Genomic DNA, 22,121 nt, shown 5'->3' with positions numbered 1-22,121 from the left:
TTAAACTGATGAAAATATGAAGATGAAAACAGAAACATGATAAAAAGTAATGTATTAGTCAAGAAGAGGTTAAATAGATCTAGGGAATTTTAAGTTCTCTGTATTTATGATGGAGGTCATAAAGAGGAAAAAAATTAGCAGGTAGAAAAAATGAAGGGCAAGAAAGAGAAAAAAATGGAAAATGTAAATATATGTAATATATGATACGCACACTGAATACAATATGTAATTGTATGTATATATAATTTTAAGACTTTAAATTTACTGTTATTTAATTAAAATATGAAGACTAACATATAAGTTTTATAAATTAATTATTTTCTATTTAGAGGAGATCTTGAAAATGCAAAAATGTAAAGAAAGGCGAGAGTAGCCATACAAAAACTTAGCCAAAAGAAATTGATGTGGATATATTAATTACAATGCTATAAAAATGTACAGTTCCTTGGAATTAACCTAAAGTTTTGCAAGACTTCTACAGTAAAAGCTAAAACACTTTAATGAGGTAAAATGAAGGCTTTAATATTAGGAGAATAATACCATGTTTATCAATTAGAACAATCAAAACCACAAAATGATTAATCCTTCTGGACTCATGTATAAATTCAAAGTATTCTCAAAAGAAATCCCAAAATGTTTCTTGGAAAAACTTGACAATGATTTCTAAAATCTGTATGAAAATTTTACAAAGGCCAAGAATTTAGCCTTTGTTAAAAAACAATTTGTTGATTAGACTTGATAGTCATTTGTTTCCTCAATCTCTTAGACAGATGCCAAAAAGATATTGTGAAGATATAACAAATGACTTTAGACTGGGTCTTATTTATCCATTTAGATGTGCTTTGTATACCAAGTAAAATTTATATGCTGTAAGTGTGAAAGTAACTATAAAATTGTAAGTTATTTATATTTGAAGTCTTCCATTAACTACAAATAAAAACATACACATTTATGCCAAATCTGTTTCAAATGCCAAAGTACTTTAAAATATGTGACATAAACAGAAATAGACACTTGTGAATTATTACACATAAATTTGTTGTAATGTTTTGTGGTAAGTTATTATGTTCACAAATATCAATTTGATCAAAAATATCTTCACCTGGGGAGGTTAAATTGGACCTAATAAGTGAAGCCAGTTGTTCAAAATTGAACATAAAATTCTAGATTGCATTTTGGAATCTGATATACCACAAGAGTCAAAGCAACTGAAATTTACAAGTCTTTTGTGAGGTTATAGAAAGCTGGTTGTCTATGAGAAGCTGAGAAAGGAGAACAGGTGGTGTCTGTAACAGGTGCTTCCTCAGATAGAGGAAGGAGTTTGAAAGGCTTGAGGACTTGAAAGTGATTTCTTTACAACCATACAATAGTGAAGTCTTCATGTATCCACCATGATATCCATTCCTAATTTTTGAAGACCTCAAATATAAATAATATGATAGAAGGGAGCACATAATGTGATCTGCAAAGAAAAAGGGCAATGCCAAATTCTTGCCCTCATTTGGTCTACTCTCATTGTTACCAAGACTTTACATTTTGAATAATCTCATGATACTCAATTGTTTCTCTTTAAACTGACATATACTTACTGGTAGAAATACCATTTCAAAGTCCCCCACATCTCCATACATGACTCATCTTTCCTTATAGAATACTCTTTCTCCTATACTTTGTTAATTTTATCTAGCCCTCTGAGACACTTTTCTCATTTACCTCTCTTATCTACCTGAGTCCTGCTAATTTCTTGAGGTATTTTCTCATTTATACCACAATTACTAATACCCTAAACTCTTCTTACTGAGAATACTGTAAGATTCTTCTGTTAACCCAGCTTCCAGTTTTACTTCTGAATAATCACCTTATTCTATTGCCAGAGTGATTACCCATAAAATCCAAACTTGAGCATGTCACATACCAGATGATCACATTTTAATGTGATAATGTTTAATTGTATAAAGCAGTGATTTTCAAACTTTTTCCTTCTTTATAAGAGAACAAATTTATATACAACTAAAGAAATAAATTTGAAAACTACCATTTTCATTTTTAAATTCATGTGAATTAAGATGTCACTCTATTAAGATGTAACTACTTGCCATTTAAACCTGTTCACTTTCTCATTAGCCATCAGTACTTCCAATGACTTCTTTCCTCCCCTCTCTACCATATACATAAAAACTCTAGGAAATTGCCCAAAACTGAATAGTACCTTGGCTTATTAGATATCTTATACACATTGATACAATTGTCACCTCTGGTCCCCACACATTTAAGAATAATGAGTATACAATGATAAATTCAAGATTTTACTTATACTTTTATTCTACTTTCAAAATTGTGAAATAAAAGCACTCAGTGAGAAAATATAAAAGATGGATATGAGTTACAATTATATTAACTCCTGATTGACTATCAGGCCAAGAAATAGAAATTTTCCAGCACACTAAAAACTTTCTGTGTGTCTGTTTTTTGGGGGGTCTTTCTTCTTGTACTCAACATGATGGTTTAAAATTAACCTCTGTATAATATGTAAATATAGTCCCTTTTTTTCTGTTGATTTTTTTGTGTGTGAATATTCCACAATGACTTATGCATTCCAGAGATTATAGACTTTTAGATAGATAAGTTCCTGTTTCTAATGATTATAATTGATGCTAAGAATAGACCATATATGTCTCCTTGGGTGAATGTGCACTACTTTCTTTATGGTGTGTATGTAACAACAAAGATGCTAGTCATAGAGAATGAATATTTCGATTTTACTACATAATTTCAAACTGTTTTCTAAAGTTGTAGTACCAGCAATGTGTGAGAATTCTCATTATTTCACAGGCTAGATTATGATTCTATTAAACTCTAACAAATACAGCTGACTATTGGTGGTTTCTCATTTTGGTTTTACATACTGTCTTTTCTGCCTGCTCAAGTCTTTTGACAATTTTCCTATAAAGGATTTTTCGTCTCTCTCTTTTTGTTTGTAGGTGTTTTTTTTTTTTTTTTTTTTGTACCAGGTATTGAACCCAGGGGTGCTTAACCACAGAGTCACGTCCCCAACCCTTTTTATGTTTATTTATTTATTTATTAAGACATGGTCTCACTAAGTTGCTTAGAGCCTCTCTAAGTTAATGAGGCTATTGAACTTAAGATCCTCCTGCCTCGGCCTCCAAAGCTGCTGGGATTAGAGGTGTGCTCCACTGACTCACTTGAAGGTGTTTTAATATATATTTTCTGGGTGTTTTTTTTTGCCACTTTTATCTTGCAAATATAGTCACTTAAAATTTTTAATGAAAGTATCTCTAAATGACACTGTGAAGTTCTAAATCTGAATGAAGTCCATGTGATTAATTTTCTCCTTTAACATTACGGCTATTTGTGTCCTGTTTAAGCAAGTATTTTATGTTCTGAATTATAAAGACTGTTCATTAATGATTTATTAAAATATCTAATACATAGGCCTTTAACTCTTGGGGTTAGTTTTTTATGCAATGAGATATAATATTCATTTTCTCAAAAGATACTCAAGTGTCATATGATCGTGTATTGAAAAATAAAGTTTTATTTTTTGCCTAGCTGTAGTTTCTTTTACAAAAATCAAATATTGATGTCTACACGTTTTTATTTCCTGAGAATTCTATTCTATTCCATTTATTTGTCTATCCAAGCACTAATGACCTGAATGGTATCATTATCACATTATAGTAAATCATGATTTAAAGTAGAGAAATTCCCTTCCAGCTGGTTCTTCTGCCACACTATTTTCCCTTGCAAATCTAAGAAAAAGCTTGTCAAGTTCCACAGAGAAAATAAGTGAAAAATCAAAAATATGGCAAGACTTTTTTTTGAAACAGCATTGAATTTGTAGATGAATTTGGGGAGACTTCACCTCTATTATATTCAATCTTCCAATCCAGGGACATAGTGCATCTTTCAAAATAATTATGTCCTTTTTAACATTTTTCAATGGTGATTTTATAAGTTATTTTTTGGTAGAGGTTGTTTTTTTACATCTCTTTTAAAAATTTATTTGAGGTATTTGGCACTGTTGGAGTACATGGCATGTTTAATTTGTTATTACTATATGAAAATACATGTGATAGTTATTTATTGATTTTGTGTCCAGCAATGTTAAATCTCATAATGTACCTATAGCTTGCTTCATATTAGAGACTAATGCAGTTTTTCCTAAATTCTAATCTTTTCATGATGTTTCTATTTCTTTAAACATTGAAATGTACATTTTATATTTTGCCTCTGATGGCTCCATTATTTGAAATCCTGTTGATCTTTTTCTATTGTCTTTGTTTTTCTGGTTCTCACCTTCAACTTTTGCAGGCCTCATTGTTTTTTAGTGGGTTGGTCACCATAATTGAAAAGTTGTTTTTCAGGATCCTTAAACATTTATATATAATGTAAATTCTGCCATAGTTTTTGCAGAGGCTTTGGTTGGATGGCATCATCAGCCTTAAAACATCTTCACCTAAAGTAAAGTTGAGATTTCCTCATCTGGTATTTGAAATAGGGCTGCAATCCCTGGAAGGGCAGTTCTATTTCTGATTGACCTTTACCCTGAGGAGGTAGCCTCCTGTAATTTCAAATTTGGGGGAGTTGAAGACAATTCCTACTTGATGCCTCTTCTGAGCTTTGAGTCTGTCTCTGCTATTCCACAAACTCTCAACATGTGAGTTCTGACTTTCCAATAAGTGTCAACAAGTGCCCTACAACCTGAGGTAGCTTCTGTGCTCAGGTGATCCTTGATTCCTTTATAATCTTGACACTCTATTATTAGCTTTATGTACACATAAAATGAACGCACATATACAAAAGTGACTTAATACCAGAAGTTGGGGTTCCAAGTTTGGAATAGAAATTTCATTAATCCATCATGAGCTTAGTTTTCTTTTATTTTTACTCTTGCATTTTTGCCTTGCTCTTATTCAGTCACAAGTTGGTTCCTCATTTAAAAATAGGGCAAATGCCTAACTGCATCAAGGGAGGATAATGTTTTCAAGCTGGGCATATTGTCTGACCCAACAAAAATCACAATTTTAATATCCAGGTAAGCAATTAGCAGTTTCTGCCAAGAATTTTTTTTTTATTTTTTTTCAGTTGTTGATAGACCTTTATTTATTTATATGTGGTGCTGAGGATCGAATCCAGTGCCTCACTCATGCCAGGCAAGTGTGCTACCGCTGAGCCACAGCCCCAGCCCAATTTTTTTTAATATATTTTTTTTGTAGTTGTACTTGGACACAATACCTTTATTTTACTTATTTATTTATTTTTATGTAGTGCTGAGGATCGAACCAAGGGCCTTGCACATTCGAGGCGAGCGCCCTACCACTGAGCCAAAACCCTAGCCCCTCTGCCAAGAGTTTGTGCAGATAATTTGTGAACTCTAAAGCAACAGATAAATGAGATAAATGTAAGGTAATATTTTTATATTTCTAAAATATGTTATCTTGAATCAAGTGTAGGCATATTTACTGGAATACATATAATAGTTGGGAGAAAATTTAAATTCTACCTAATCCCATATAGGAATTAGAAGCAGTTTATTTTTTTTCTTTAACATCACTAACAGATGTTTGATAACCTATAGATGCCAATTATTGCTTTGAGGTTAAAAAAGTCATCTGGTGGATTGTAACACTACCTAGCATATTTTCCAGAAAACATACCTGTGAGAACACAAAAATAAGTAATAAATTAATGAAAATATAAAAGCTGAAAATTATAAGTGTTGATCTTTGGTTAGAATTAGGATGAAATTTCCATTAGTTGAGAAATGTTTTCAATACCTCACTCATGCTTTGTCTCAGGAAATCAAGTGACCCTTCCCATCTGAAAAAAGGTGAAAAAAAATTCTAAATTCCTCTTCAGTTGCATAGTTTCTGGTTGAAGCAACAGCTTTTTATAAACAGGAAAATGCGAGACTTTTTTTTTCCTTTGGAATTGCTGTTTATTGTGGGACTGTCTGAATGTTCCTACAATTCAGACTACAATTCCCATAGAGCAATAGCATGAGATTTTGCAATATAGCATTTCTTTCTTTCCTCCCTCCCTTCCTTCCTTCCTTCCTTCCTTCCTTCCTTCCTTCCTTCCTTCCTTTTTTCTTTCTTTCTTTCTTTCTTTCTTTCCTTCCTTCCTTCCTTCCTTCCTTCCTTCCTTCCTTCCTTCCTTTCTTTCTACCAGGGATTGAACCCAGGAGTGCTTTACCACTGAACCACATCCCTTGCCCTTTTGTATGTCTTATTTTGAGACAAGGTCTCACTAAGTTTCTAAGTTGCTGAGGTTGTTCTCAAACTTGCAATCCTCCTGCCTTAGACTCCTGAGTTGCTGGGATTACAGGTGTGTGCTACCCAATTCAACATGAATTCTGAAAAATTAATTCCTTAAAGTAAAATATGGTGAGCAAAAAAAAAGCAAAGGAAATCTGAAAGATATATCAGAGCACATGCTAAGTATTGCAGTTTTCCTGGATTCCATTAGGTTGCCTTTGGACAGCAGGAGTTGAAAAGAATGCACTTCAGAACAGCAGAACTTCACAAATGCTTGCTTTGTACACAGTGAAAATGATGAGACAGATATGTAATATACTAGCACTCCACTCATCCATTCATTCAGTAAACATTTACTGAATGTCTAAGCATGTGAGGGTAGTCTTAGTGTGGAACATATGGCAATAAACAAACAAGGGAAAAAAACTAAATTTCTTCCCTTCATGGAATTTACAATTAACAGAGAGATAAATGAATATAAAAATAAAGATATGTCAACTTTGAAGTTGATGGGGTAACAAAAAAAGACAAGAGAGATGAGCATGGGTAGGGAAGAAGTGGTTGCTATTTCACATTTGAAGTGGGCAGGGATAGGCTACTTGATGAACTACATTTGAGAAGATGGCATACAGGAAGGAATCTAGCATTCCATGCTAGTTTTTATCCTGACAGAAGATCAAGTGCTTGGCACTTGCCAGTTCTCCACCTGGCACACAGTTCCTTAAGCCACCAACATAGTACCTCCTTTACCATCTTGCATTTTCAGGAAGAAAAATCAGACCATTCTTAGACACACAAAAGAATCAGTGCTGTTGATAGACTTTTCAAGAAGAAATATAAAATGCCTATTACTATGGTCTAAATGTTTTTGTTCCTAGTTCCCATCCTTGATAAATATGTTTAAACATAACCCCCATGTGATGGAGTTAAGAGGATATCACCTTTGGAAGGTGATAATGTCAGGAAGTAGAGCCCTCATACATAGGATTAGCACCCTTAATAAAAGAGACTAAGAGAACTCATTTGTTTCTTCCATCATGTGAAAATATAGCAAGAAGGTTTCAACCATGAATCAGGAAATAGGTCCTTAACCCAACACCGAATTTACCAGTGCTTTGATTTGAACTTCCTGGTCTCCAGAAACGTGAGAAATAAATGTTGTTTACAAGTCCTTCACTTTATAAAAATTTTTAATAGCAGCCAAATAGACTTATAAACTATCTTTTAAGTGTTATAATTTGAGATAATGATACATTTATTTAATAAAACATAAACTTAAGCCTTTGAGAAACCCAATGCATTACTAACTGATAAAGCTAGGAAGTGGTAAATTCAAAACCACCACTTGGAGATATTTGTGAAATTTTAAAACCATGATGTTTTCCTTTCCTGGGGCTGCCATTCTGCATATCTGAAAGTGAGACTATTCACTGTGTGTCCTATATCCTGGCATGATTATCCAGATGCCAGCAATCAAAAAAGATGAAGCAATACACAAGCCATTCTACATTTGCAGTTTGTCACTCTCATAACTTTCCCCATGACACCTTGCATCTCTTTTCATAGTCTACACTGACACATATACAATTGCCATGCAATTACTTGTATACATGTTGGCACCCCTCACTGGACTACTTAAGGACACACATAGAATATTAACCATATTTGCTTCCTCAGTCTTATATAAATATTTTTTGATAAGTGAATTAATAGATTTTTAGAAAGTACAAATTTTGTTAGATTTCCATTTTTTTTTTGGTGGATCTCTGTATTCCTTTTCTCACATATTTCTGAGTCTGTCTAAAACATGTGACTGAATATCATTTAGCATCAATTGCCAAAACAGCTTCAAAACAGTTTTATCCACTTATTTAGGGCATACTTGTGAATGGCCTTTCATCTGGCTTAAGTGGCCATTCTTCTAAGAGAAGATGACATTGTAATCATAACCATACATCTGGCCAGACACAAATAGTCCATTGTTTCCCTGAAGCCAAGTAAAGAGCTTTTCAAACTGTTTTTCAGATCCATTGAAGGCAGAGCGTTTGAACTTAACTTCATCAAGAGGGGTTATGCCAAGAAGAAACTGTACTAAAATTTGTGATGATTCTGTAGGAATATTATCTTTCTTATTTGTAAGACACATGTTAATTTTATAAATGCCAATGCATAAAATCTTGCAAATACAGGAAAATATGCAAAATAATCCACTATATGGTGGCCATCATTAAAATATTAATGTATGGTATACATAGTCTTTAAATTTTATTGAACATTTAAGACATTATTAAATGTTATTATCATACAAAATCTATAATTGCTGGGTACCTGCCTATAATCCTAGCAACTTGGGAGACTGAGGCAGATGATTATAAATTCAAGGCCAGACTCTGCAATTTAGCAAGACCTTGTCTCAAAATAAAAAATAAAAAGAACTGAGGATATAGCTCAGTGGTAAAGCACCTCTAGGTTTAATCCTCAGTACTGAAAAAAACAGTCTATTTTTTTTGTTGTTGTTGTTGTTTTAGGATTAATTTCTAGTGGAAAGATTGTTTAATTAGTATATTGAAAAGCTAATATCATGGTACTTGGAGGGTTTGATTGGCCAAGCCAGTCTGTGTCAGTCTTTCATGACTACTTTGATGGAAGTAATACCTGTATTATCCCATTCCTTCTCTGTGTCAGTAGTCCTATATTTGTGACTGGGATTCTGATGGAAAAAATACTTACTCATGTTTCATCTTTCTCCTGGGCATAGTTGTGATTTCAATTTCCTCCAGTCTATTTATCTTTCAATATAATCACATGTGCTTTATTTCTAGACATTAGAAAAATTATTGGTTCTTAAAATTCTTTTTTTAAAAAAGATTTTCTTAGTTGTAGATTGACACAATACTTTTATTTTATTTGTTTATTTTTATGTGGTGCCAGGGAATCAAACCCAGTGCCTCACATATGTGAGGCAAGTGCTCTACCACTGAGCCACAACCCCAGCCCTTAAAATTCTTTATTAACACTGTTATAGACTATTTTTTAAAGAAAAATTGAATTAGATAATCTCAATGGAATCTTGTCAACAAGAAGAGTCAAATGCCTGTCTGCTCACCATGCTGATTCTGCAACACAGAACAAGGATATTGGTGATGAAAGGTTTGTTGACCTGCTCCTCCAAGTTAAATACTAGTCTTTGACTAGAAGGTGTAGGGAGAGCCTTAGGTGTTTGATCTCACCCACCTTGAATGGAGTGTCCATCATAGTAAGATTAGAAGGAGAAATGAGGGTGTCTGTTGTGACTCAAATGCCACCAATTCATGTTGCTCTTTACAAATTCAGTAGATTTTCTTGATTGCATATTTCTCTGTCTTCTGTACATCCTAAGGACAATGTCTAGAGATTTTTCAATGATTTACCCAGCTATGACTGTTTCACTGGACAGAAGAGTCTACTGCTCTTTTCATATTGTCATTCTGTAAATAGTTCCCTAATTTTTTTTTTTAGCCTCTAAGCTTTGAGGTGGTTCTTATGCGACAAAGGATCTCTAAGATAGCTATGATTATTGTTATTATCATCATGATTATTACCACTATTACCATTTATTTCACTAACCATATCTATTGTACTCTCAATAGGTACTCAGCACAACAAAGATCTATGGATATAGTAGAAGACACTGTACACATGTGTATTTAAGAATTCAGTTGGGGACACAAAAGGTGTTCATGAAATGTTGGAAGGAGGGGCAAAATTATTATTTATCAAATACATTCTATAGGCGAAGAGATATTTTCTCAAAAGCAGCAAGGTAAGAATAAGTTCTCATTTATTTTTAAAGAAAATGAGATGATATCTTAGAGTAGTTTTGATTTGCATTTCTCTAATTGCTAGAGATGATGAGAATTTTTTCATATATTTGTTGATTCATTGCATATCCTCTTCTGAGAAGTGTCTGTTCTGGTCCTTGGCCCATTTGTTGATTGGGTTATTTGTTTCTTTGGTGCTTAGCTTTTTGAGTTCTTTATATACCCTAGAGATTAGTGCTGTATCTAATGTGTGAGGGGTAAAAATTTGCTCCCAGGATGTAGGCTCTCTGTTTACCTCACAGAATGTTCTTTGCTGAGAAGAAACTTTTTAGTTTGATTCCATCCCATTTATTGAATCTTGGTTTTAATTCTTGCTCTATAGGAGTCTTACTAAGGAAGTTGAGGCCTAATCCCACATGATGAAGATTAGGCCTACTTTTTCTTCTATTAGACGCAGAATCTCTGGTTTAATTCCTAGGTCCTTGATCCATTTTGAGTTAAGTTTTGTGCATGGTGAGAGATAGGGGTTTAATTTCATTTTGTTGCATATGAATTTCCAGTTTTCTTAGCACCATTTGTTGAAGATGCTATCTTTTCTCCAGTGCATGTTTTTGGCACCTTTGTCTAATATAAGAGGAAGACAAACAACAATAATGGTTGGCAAGGATGTGGGGAAAAGGTACACTCATACATTGCTGGTGGGACTTCAAATTGATGCAGCCAATATGGATAGCAGTATGGAGATTCCTTGGAATTCTGGGAATTGAACTACCATTTGACCCAGCTGTCCCTCTCCTCGGTATATAACCAAAGGACTTAAAAACAGCATACTATAGGAACATAGCCACATCAATATTTATAGCAGCACAATTCACAATAGCTAAACTGTGGAGCCAACCTAGATGTCCTTCAGTGGATGAATGGATTAAAATATGTGGCATATATACACAATGGAATTTTACTCAGAAGTAAAAGAGAATAAAATCATGGCATTTGCAGGTAAATGGATGACGTTGGAGAAGATAATTCTAAGTGAAGTTAGCCAATCCCCAAAAAACAAATGACGAATATTTTCTCTGATATAAGGAGGCTGACTGATGGTGGGGTAGGGAAGGGGAGCATGGGAGGAATAGATGAATTCTAGATAGGGAATAGGGGTGGGAGGGAAAGGGAAGGGGCAGGGGATTAGCAAGGATGGTGGAATGTGATGGACATCATTATACAAAGTACATGTATGAAGACACTTACTTTTTATACAACCAGAGATATGAAAAATTGTGGTATATATGTGTAATAAGAATTGTAATGCAAAAAAACAAAGTGCATGTATAATGACATGAATTGGCATGAGCATACTTTATATACAAAGATATGAAAAATCATGCTCTATATGTGTAAAAAGAATTGTAATGCATTCCACTGTCATGTATTTAAAAAAATAAAATCTATTAAAAAAGAAAAAGAAAATAAAACTCAGAGGAGTTGAATAATTTGCCCATGGCTGGCTCCACAGCAAATTAAAGCTAGGGATGCCAAAAAGATTTGAGTGAGTTAAGTCTATGACCTTCTTTCAACTTAGTGAAGGTCAATTAAAAAAAGATTGCAAGCAAATGTAGGATAGACTGGTTGACAATATAAATATATGTTTTACAGGAATTTAAATTAAAAAAATCCTTTTGATGCTAAAGTCCTATTGAGACTTAATGAAGGAAAAAGGAACCTAGTTCCACTTAATATTAATCAGGAGAGAATGGATTGGCAGAGAGATTTATTCTGGAAAGGCAACACCTGAGAAGCAAAGGCATGAGGACAGAACATGAATTGATTTGTGAAGGCTAGAAGGACATGTTTGGCCAGAATTAAATATTTTCCTAAGATAGGTGTTTAGTAAATATCTGGCCTCATGAAATAGTACCTGAAGATCCACTGAATAGATCATTGGATCTATCAATACAGGGTCACTTGGTTATCTCTGGAATGTGAACATAATCTAAAATTGAACAAGAGATCAGGTCCAGAGAGGCAAGTACTGTAAATAGATGCCATGAAACTAGATCAGCTGTTACTTACTATTCACTTAGGTGCTTATATCTATATTGTCTGGCTAGAATAAGAGTCCCTTGATTCATGGAGTAACTATCTGCAATTAGACTATTTGCTTCTCTGATAGAAACAAGGTAGGAAGATTGTCCGGTGGAAATTCAAACTATCTGCCTAAGCAGAAGCAGACACAAGATGGTGACTCTTAAACAGTAAATATCATTTTTTGTATGACATGTATCAGTGGGCTTACTTGCTACTTGAATTTCAGTGTCTTTTTTTTAAAAAAAATTCTCTTGACTTAACCTGCTACCAGAAAGATTTTTCTATCCCATACTTTTATGAGTTGACAGTTGTTGGGCCTTCAGTTTCAAGGACAGGTGTGGTGTCATTGACATCTGAGAATTTCTAGTGGGACCTGGAAAATAAGATGATGGGTTTCTAGCTAACTCCCGGGAATCTGGTGGATAGAGGGGAGGAAAACAAGTTTCCACCTAAATTTGTTGTATTTTAACTCCAGTCCAGTAAATATACTGAGGTAGGGTAAAAATGGACTAGAAATCTGAAAACATGAGTTAGGGAAGGAAGTCTGAATGTTCATCAAAAGTCAAGTCAGAAGCAGGAAATCAGACGACTAGGAAGCTATGAATAACTGAGAACCCTGAAGTTTTACCTAAAGCAGTTATAAAGGTTAAGCAGTCTTGTCCAGGTTTGGCTTTTATATTTTTCATAAAGTACAATGGAAGGGAAAACTTATGGGGAGGCTGATAGTAGAAAAAAGAATTTGAATATTATTTTAAAAAAGCAATATTTTTAGTAAGAAAAACAGATTTTTATGTAGCAAGGTAAAGTTTAAGGTCCTTATGGCAGACACCCCTCTAATAATAAGAAATGTGTTACTTTTTGAAGGAAACTTATCAATTATTAGATGTATCTAATATTTAAAACAATGTCCATTGGATTGTACTTGAATTTCTCCCGATGGCTAAATGAACAAGTTATCTGAAAGCATTACCAAAATTATAGACCTTTAATGTTTGGTGGCATCTAGAGTTGTTCAGTTTCAAATTTTGTCTTGTAAATATTCAATTCCTTTGTTCCATCAAGTGTTTCTCAAATGATATTAACCCTTTCCCTGCAATTCTTCAGAATGTCAATATATTTAAATGCACCCTTTGCACTGTAGCATGCATTAACCCTTTCCCACCTTGATGTGCATATCACATCACACCCAGAATATCAATATTGTAAGCCAGGGATTGTTGGATTCAGAATCTGAAAAGTAGTTTAAGGACACACATACTCACTGTGTGTCCTTACAAAGGCAACTGACTCTTTGTAATTCACTTTTTTCAAATCTGCAAACTATTAGTATCTCTGTGTAGAATAAAACCTGAATTATCTATTTCAATAAGTGCTCTCGTTATTCATAATCATCCAGCACACTTTTAGCACTTTAACATTTTTAGTTGACATTGGTTTTATGTCCATTTGAACTCCTGAAGTTTTCAAGTGAATTGCTCTTGGCCTGGATTTTTTACACCTTTCACTTTTGTAACTGATTTTTTTTTTTCATTTCTAAAAACAGGAATTTACATGTTTCCCAATTATATTTGGGCTTTGGCTGTTAAGTTCTTATTTGCAGTGTATCTAAAATTGTGTGGAGATTGATCTATTGTTTTCTAAATTGTTTATCCCTAAAACCATTATGAAATCTTCAGATATTTTGCTGTAAATGCATATTTATGGAGTACCTTTTGTGTATCAAGTAATAAAATGGGCATCAGAGACTCATGATCTAGAAAAACATAATTAAAAGAATATTATTTGATAAGTAGTATAGATGTACTGTTGATATAACAAATACTAATCTAGCTCTTTGTACCTAGAACTGTGTTAAAGATCTCTACAGCATTATCTCATTTAATTGTCATCTTTTTTAGGTACAAACTATTACTATACTCACTTCAAAGATGAAAAACTGAGCCTACATGCTTGACCCTAACCTCTCTTTTTGAATAAAAATCTTAAGAGAAGTGGTTAAATTTCCACTGCTCTGTGGAAGATGAATCGTATTTATGGAATGTATTTGGAGTACCAACCTCATACTTGGTTTAAACTTGTCTCAGTTTGTTTCAATTTTGTTTTCTTGTTTTAAATAATACTTTCCTGTGATACTACAGATATAATTGCAAACTACATTGCTTTTGAGAGAAGAGCAAAAACAAACAATTATAGTGTCGGATAATAATCATCTTTATTTTCAGGCCAAGGCCAAGAAGAGCATGATGCTGGACATAATTGTCTTTCTTAGCTTTTGTAAATCCATTTCCTTGAGTATCATTATTCAAGCAACAATTTAGCCATATTATAACTCTGCAATTGTCCTCCTTATCAGCCATTTTGCTTTCTGCAGTTTCAGTTACCTGAAATCAACCATGGCCCAAAAATATTACTTGGAAAATTACAGAAAAGTAAACAACTTATGAGTTTTAAATTACATGCTGTTCTCAGTAGCATAATGAAATTTCACACTGGCCAGCATTTTCCTTTTTGGAACTTGAATCATTGTTCAGTGTATACATTGTTCAGTGGATACACTTTGTTCAGTGTATCCACTCTGTATACACTACTCACCTTTTCGTCACTCAGTAGCCTTCTTGGTTATCAGGTCAAATGTCCAAGTACCACAGTGCTTATGTTCTAGTGATCCTTACATAATAGTCTAAAGCTAAATCAGAGTGCCTATGTCATTCCCCTTGATTTATCTCATCATATATGCATAGTATCAATTCATATCATCACAAGAAGGGTGAGTATAGAACAACAACATATTTTGAGAGAGACAGAGAGAGAGAGAGAGAGAGAGAGAGAGATGAAGAGATAGAAAGAGACTATAGTCACATAACTTTGATTACAGTATATTGTTTTAATTGTCCTATTTTATTATTAGTTATTGTTATTAACCCTTACTGTGCCAAATTTAAAAATTAAAATTTATCATAGGTATACATGTATTATGTTTGAAAAATTCAGTATGGAAAGGATTTGGTACTTTTTGTATTTCCAGGCATCCATTGCAGGTTTTAGAATATATCATCCATGGATAAGTGTGGATTATTATACTATTATTTGAGCTTATTCTCCTCCATCATATCACAAAAGAACATCTGATACTTTGAAGAAATCTAGAAATATTTAAATTTCTGCAGCACTCCCATCAACAACAGTTTAAATACTCTTTTAGAAAAGAAAAGAAAGAATAGGAGTGATAGATTGCTTTTTAATAATTCCACAAAGAAAGCAAAATGTAAATCTTTGTGTTTCTAAGATATGCAAACCATCTGTATATTAGGTTTTTTTTTCCCAGAAGCATTCATTTGTAGGATGATATTCGTGATCAAAATATATGGTATTTTGAGCTCTTTGAGCATAATGAATATATCCTTGCTAGTGAATTTCCTTTGGGGACTAAAAGGAGCACTTTAGGAAGCCTTACTAATTCTCAAGGTCTGTTGGAGCACTACTCTTGAAATTGCTTCTAAGATGTTCAGGAATAAAGAACCTTAATGACTTTGAGTAGTAATTCACAGAATGGTACCTCAGTGATCCCTGGGTGTTTGACTTGCAGACAGGGCAGACCTCACTGTCTAAGAATCAAGCATCAGGATTTCTAGACCAGATTGTCATTAACTGGCTGTGTGACTCTGGGCACACCATTAATTTTCCTAGTTCTCAGGTTCTACATCTGAAAAATAGGATGATTAGATCACATTATCCCCAAAAGTCCCTTCCTGCTCTAAAAAGTCATGATTCAAACAAGAGACTCAATCTCAATAGACAGCAAAATTGAAAGATTACCTGACAATGCTGTATGCATGTGAATGTGTGTGTGTGTGTGTGTGTAACACAAAAGTGATATAATTTATGGTGTAATAGCCTTAAGTTTATTATTTGAGATAGAACCCTTGAAAGGTGCTTCTCTTTCACAATATCTATCACAATGTAAGCATGAATTTGTATCATGCTTACCTACAGTTTTTTATATAATCTTACTTTTTGATTGTAATGGTGAAGCATCTGCCCCCAGAAAGACTTTAGAATCTCTAAAGAAGAAAAGCTGCCTTTTTCATCACAGATCAGTTTATTATATTAGCTATCACTAATAAAAAAAATTGGGAATGGCAAAGTCAGGAGAGATAAAAAACCCATAGGTTGGGTATAACTATGTAAAAGTCTCACACAGTTAATCAATGACAGTTAAATTTTAACTTTGAAAGTAACATGAGCTTCCTGCATTCCAAAAATGTCAAGTTGAAGTTCTGAAAAGATTGTCCACACTAGATTACACTGATATCACAGTTTTTCTTGAGACTCTGTCCAGAAAGTTGCTTGTGACAGGGCTTAAATTATTCCACTATCTATACTCAGAAGGGTCCTTATCAGCCTTTCATGCCAACATGTGCAAGCATTGGTTTATAGAGCTGCTATAATATAACTACCTTTCCTTGGATGGTGGCCCAGCAATATCAGCCCTGCCTGCAAACACTCTAGAAGCACTAATGGTACTACATAGTGTATTCTACAGGTTGCCAGAGGTATTATATAGAAAAACTAAACTTGATTTCTCTATCATTTCCCTCACTGGACTAAGGCTCTAAGATTGCCCCAACCAGAAGTTGCTAAAAAACCTTCTTCCTCAAGGGGTATTCAAAGGGTTGAGTCAATAATGCTTTGTATAGATTGGCTAGCAGATATGTCATACTGCTATGAAAGCTCCATGGATTACAAAATGAGTGAAAATGTGATGATTGCAATTCCAGATGTGCAAAAGTGTCTACAGTATGCTGCTTAAAAAGCATCAGCAACAACTCAGGCAGGATTTATAGGAGAAACATAAAGATGGCTCCACTCTTTAAATTATTATGTGCATTTACAGATTACTGTCATCACTGGTGTTGTTATGATTTTTAATACAGATGGTAAGATGCCAAAAGTATTTTGTATCAACTAAGTTGGGAATTTAGCATTGGGATTAACATTATACAATTCCATGGGAAAAGAGGATAAATACTGGATTTTTTTCAAACCTATTTTCAAAGAATAAGCATCTTTTGCAAATGACTTAATAAAAGGTAATTCCTTAATAACTCACTTATGATTTTGTGTTAAAATGTCAAAGAAGGTATCAGGTAAGGCTCTAAGATTGCACCAACCAGAAGCTGCTAAAAAGCCTTCTTCTTCAAGGGGTATTCAAAGGATTGAGTCAATAATGGCTTTGCAGAGATTGGCTAGCAGATATGTCACACTGCACATAAAAGCTCCATGGATTACAAAACGAGTGAAAATGTGATGATTACAATTCCAGATGTGCAAAATATTCCCTTCTTAAATTCCCTTTAACAAGGGAATTACTGGAAAACTTAACTTTGGATGAAATTTGTGGTGTGGTGTATACACTTCTATCAATTGCACATGCTAATATCAACCTGCAGCAAGAATTCCATTTATCTGACCCTGTTTCCATGCCAAACTAAAGTTTTGCAAAGTAATGACAATATGATTTGGATCTTAATAGCAGAAAATACAAGAAAGTTACAAACTGACCCAAACTAGCATCTTGACAATCCCAATTAAGTATCAGCAGCTTAGCTTTTATTGGAATAAACCCTACCAACCATTAGATTTGCTGGCATTGAGCTAATTCCATAATGGCATTGGCTATGATACAGTTTAAAGGGAATTATGGAGTAGAATCTGTCAGTACAAATCTTGAGTGGGAGGAGTAATGTTTCTAGCACACTGTGTGCTTCCATGTCCATCTGGTGTTCTGAAATAAGAAAAGCCAGGAGGTCTGCAAAATGTTCTTGATGGTACATTTGAGAAAGAGAAATGCAGAAGATAATGCATATTCATACCTTTATTTTATTACTATTCTTATTAGCAAAGGGCACTGGACTCATCGAGCTACAACTTAATTTTGCCTAAAGTGAAATTAAGAAACATTTTATGTCTCACCTGCTGAAGGTAAGCATGTCATTTCCACATACATTTTTATTTTTAATAACAATCCTAATGAAATTATAACTCTGAAGTCATCAGATGACCACCTTTTAGGAACCAAAATGAAGGTATTTGCTATTTTAGTCTGTGATTCATCTTGCATTGTTAATTCTATCAAATTACTTATGTATGCAAAATTTTGATATAAATGCCTTAATGCAATAACAAACCTTAAGACAGAAAATCATAAAGGAAAAATACTTTTACTCCTATTGACAAAAGATTATCACTATTTTAATCATAGTACTCCCAATATCATATGTATTTATACATCAAATTATATGTATTTTCCAAAAATATTTTTGCATATTACTTTTTAGTCTGCTCTATTTATTTAGTAAAATAACATGGACATTTCTTCATAACTATAAATATTTAGTTATGGCTTCTTTATCAATTAGGTTTAGAAATTAGCTTAATAACCACATTCTAACCTGATGTTCATCCAGTTGTTTTTGAAAGATAATCTATTTCTTTGTTGGATGCACACCTACTGTTTCTTCTTTGGAACTGGAATAAAGAGAAATAACTTCACAATATGTCCTTCAAGGACATCTGACACATGGTACCTGATGCACCCACAAGCCTTCCTCATTGTGCACCCACTGCCTAAATGACAGGCACCATGTAAGCAAAGCCCTCATCAGATTCTATTTCCTGGGACAGGATCCAGAATGGTTGGACTGTGCCCAGAATCAGAGAAAGATATTTCAGGTTTCAAACAAGTTAGAGTGTTAGGGCTCTGTTCTTGTTGGGGCTGAGATCCAGCAGCAATAGCCAGGAGTAGAGAGCAAAAGATAAGCTAATCTGATTGAGCCAGAGTTTGCTTTAAAAAATCTAATGCTTTAATTTCTTGAAGACTACTATCATCTGAATGTTTGTGTCCCCATCCCCCAGATTATATGTTGAAATCTCAATGTCCAAGGAGATGGTATTAGAAAAATAGGTGTTGCAAGGTGATTGGATTATGAAGATGGGACCCTCATGAATCAGAGCAGTGATCTCATAAGAGACCCTTACCCCTTCCACCATGTGAGGACCCAGCAAGAAGATACACTCAGTGAAGGGGAAACGGAGGAAGCTGATCTTCACCAGACAAGGAATCTGCAGGCACCTTCACCTTGGACTTCCCAGATTGTGAAAACTGAGTTTCTACCCAGCGATGGTACTTTGTTGTAGCAGCCCAAATGAACTGAGACAATCTCACTGCAAGAAATGGCTACACTGCTGTGAATTATGCTAGCAGCACATGCAAATTCTGCTTCAGAGCTCTGGACTCCTTTTCGTGTCTGTTCCCTCCCTTACCCCTGCCCAAATTCCAAATGTGGTCAGGCTGCCCCAGAATGTGCAGACACAAATGAGGCATAAGCCATTTGGTCCATTCATTCCTACAAAACATTATTGAAATACATGTGGGCTTTCCCAAGTACATTTTAAACCTGTGCTTAATCATCATACTGTTGAATCATTCCAGTTCTCCATTTTACTCCTCAGTCTCCTGAGATTTTTTTTATTGCTAGCCTCAGGCACAGTGCCTGACTCACAGTAGCACACTGAGAAATGTTTGTTGGAACTAATGATTAAATGAATGAAAATGAATATATTTTTTTTTAAATCATGAATTTCTAGTGCTGCAATGGCAGACTTTTCTGGTTCAAGGTTTTGTTCCTGAAATCTTTCAAATCCCATGTGACATTTCACTCATCTTTGAAAGATTAGACTTGAGTAGGCAGCATAGACATTTGCAATGTCACAAGATTGGTAAACTAATTCAAGTTTATAGTCCAAGGTGCTGCTGAAGGCTTAGGAAATCAACTTTATTCTGATATTTTTAAAATGTAGGAGATAAATAAATTCTAAGGCCATTTTACTGCCACTGTGTGGCTCAGGTTCACCTAGGCAAGATGAAATCATTAAGTGTGTTTTTATCTACCAAACAAGGCCTGTCAAGGCTTAAGAAAACAGAACGAGCTCCAGGTCTACAACTTGGACAAAGCAGTATGCAACAATCATATTACATACCACCTTCACTGGTTAATCCTTTCTCCAAATTCTGGTTGCAATGGCTTAGAATTATACAGTTATTTAGATGGGCATGGAGCTACTCAAATTAGTCCACACCCTCTTTCATTTCCACCCATTGATGTATTATGCCTGGCACTTAACATTTGGACAGTATCTAATCCTTTCTACTGATACCAATTTAAGTGACCAGGATTATGTCTTATTCAGTATTGTTTCACCTACTCTTATAAAAGTACCTAGCATATAAGATTAATTAAATAATTTCCTTTTCTTTTTTTTTTTTTTTTTTTTTTAATTTTTTATTGTGGGTTGTTCAAAACATTACAAATTTCTTGACATATCATATTCCACACTTTGATTCTAGTGGGTTATGAACTCCCACCTTCACCCCATACACAGATTGCAGATTCACATCAGTTACACATCCATTGATTTACAAATTGCCATACTAGTGTCTGTTGTGCTCCGCTGCCTTTCCCATCATCCACCCTCCCCCCTCCCCACCTCTCCCCTCCCCTCCCCTCCTCTCTCTCTACCCCCTCCACTGTATAACCCTGAGGGTCTCCTTCCATTACCGTGCTATTTACCTTCTCTCTCCCTTTCCCTCCCACCTCTCATCCCTGTTAAATGTTAATCTTCTTCTCCTGTTCTTCGTCCCTACTCTGTTCTTAGTTACTTTCCTTATATCAAAGAAGACATTTGGCATTTGTTTTTTAGGGATTGGCTAGCTTCACTTAGCATAATCTGCTCTAATGCCATCCATTTCCCTGTAAATTCTATGATTTTGTCATTTTTTAATGCAGAGTAATACTCCATTGTGTATAAATGCCACATTTTTTTTATCCATTCGTCTATTGAAGGGCATCTAGGTTGGTTCCACAGTCTTGCTATTGTGAACTGTGCTGCTATGAACATCGATGTAGCAGTGTCCCTGTAGCATGCTCTTTTTAGGTCTTTAGGGAATAGACCAAGAAGGGGAATAGCTGGGTCAAATGGTGGCTCCATTCCCAGCTTTCCAAGAAATCTCCATACTGCTTTCCAAATTGGCTGCACCAATCTGCAGTCCCACCAGCAATGTACAAGTGTACCCTTTTCCCCACATCCTCGCCAGCACTTGTTGTTGTTTGACTTCCTAATGGCTGCCAATCTTACTGGAGTGAGATGGTATCTTAGGGTGGTTTTGATTTGCATTTCTCTGACAGCTAGAGATGTTGAGCATTTTTTCATGTACTTGTTGATTGACTGTATGTCCTCCTCTGTGAAGTGTCTGTTCAGGTCCTTGGCCCATTTGTTGATTGGGTTGTTTGTTCTCTTATTGTCTAATTTTTTGAGTTCTTTGTATACTCTGGATATTAGGGCTCTATCTGAAGTGTGAGGAGTAAAGATTTGTTCCCAGGATGTAGGCTCCCTATTTACCTCTCTTATTGTTTCTTTTGCTGAGAAAAAACTTCTTAGTTTGAGTAAGTCCCATTTGTTGATTCTAGTTATTAACTTTTGTGCTATGGGTGTCCTATTGAGGAATTTGGAGCCCGACCCCACCGACTGTAGATCGTAGCCAACTTTTCTTCTATCAGACGGCGCGTCTCTGATTTGATATCAAGTTCCTTGATCCATTTTGAATTCACTTTTGTGCATGGCGAGAGAAAGGGATTCAGTTTCATTTTGTTGCATATGGATTTCCAGTTTTCCCAGCACCATTTGTTGAAGATGCTATCCTTCCTCCATTGCATGCTTTTAGCCCCTTTATCAAATATAAGATAGTTGTAGTTTTGTGGATTGGTTTCTGTGTCCTCTATTCTGTACCATTGGTCCACACGCCTGTTTTGGTACCAGTACCATGCTGTTTTTGTTACTATTGCTCTGTAGTATAGTTTGAAGTCTGGTATCGCTATACCGCCTGATTCACACTTCTTGC

General features: G+C 34.7%; 1 long non-coding RNA gene across 2 annotated transcripts in view; it reads left to right on the top strand.

Moving 5' to 3' along the window:
• The window catches only part of LOC124105228 (uncharacterized), a 58,868-nt gene extending 38,396 nt beyond the window's left edge, over positions 1–20,472 (top strand). For both annotated transcript variants that reach the window (XR_006855668.2, XR_009228574.1), the window contains exons 2-4: positions 9,908–10,080; positions 18,063–18,145; positions 19,079–20,472. This is a non-coding gene — a long non-coding RNA (uncharacterized LOC124105228). The remainder of the gene's footprint in view (positions 1–9,907; positions 10,081–18,062; positions 18,146–19,078) is intronic.
• The last annotated feature ends 1,649 nt before the right edge of the window (positions 20,473–22,121 follow it).

Source organism: Marmota monax, unplaced genomic scaffold, assembly GCF_021218885.2.
Source record: "Marmota monax isolate L192 unplaced genomic scaffold, Marmota_monax_Labrador192_F-V1.1 WCK01_AAM20220418_F8-fsc00070, whole genome shotgun sequence".
Classification (NCBI taxonomy): Eukaryota; Metazoa; Chordata; class Mammalia; order Rodentia; family Sciuridae; genus Marmota; species Marmota monax.
This window is presented reverse-complemented; position numbering and strand designations above follow the sequence as displayed.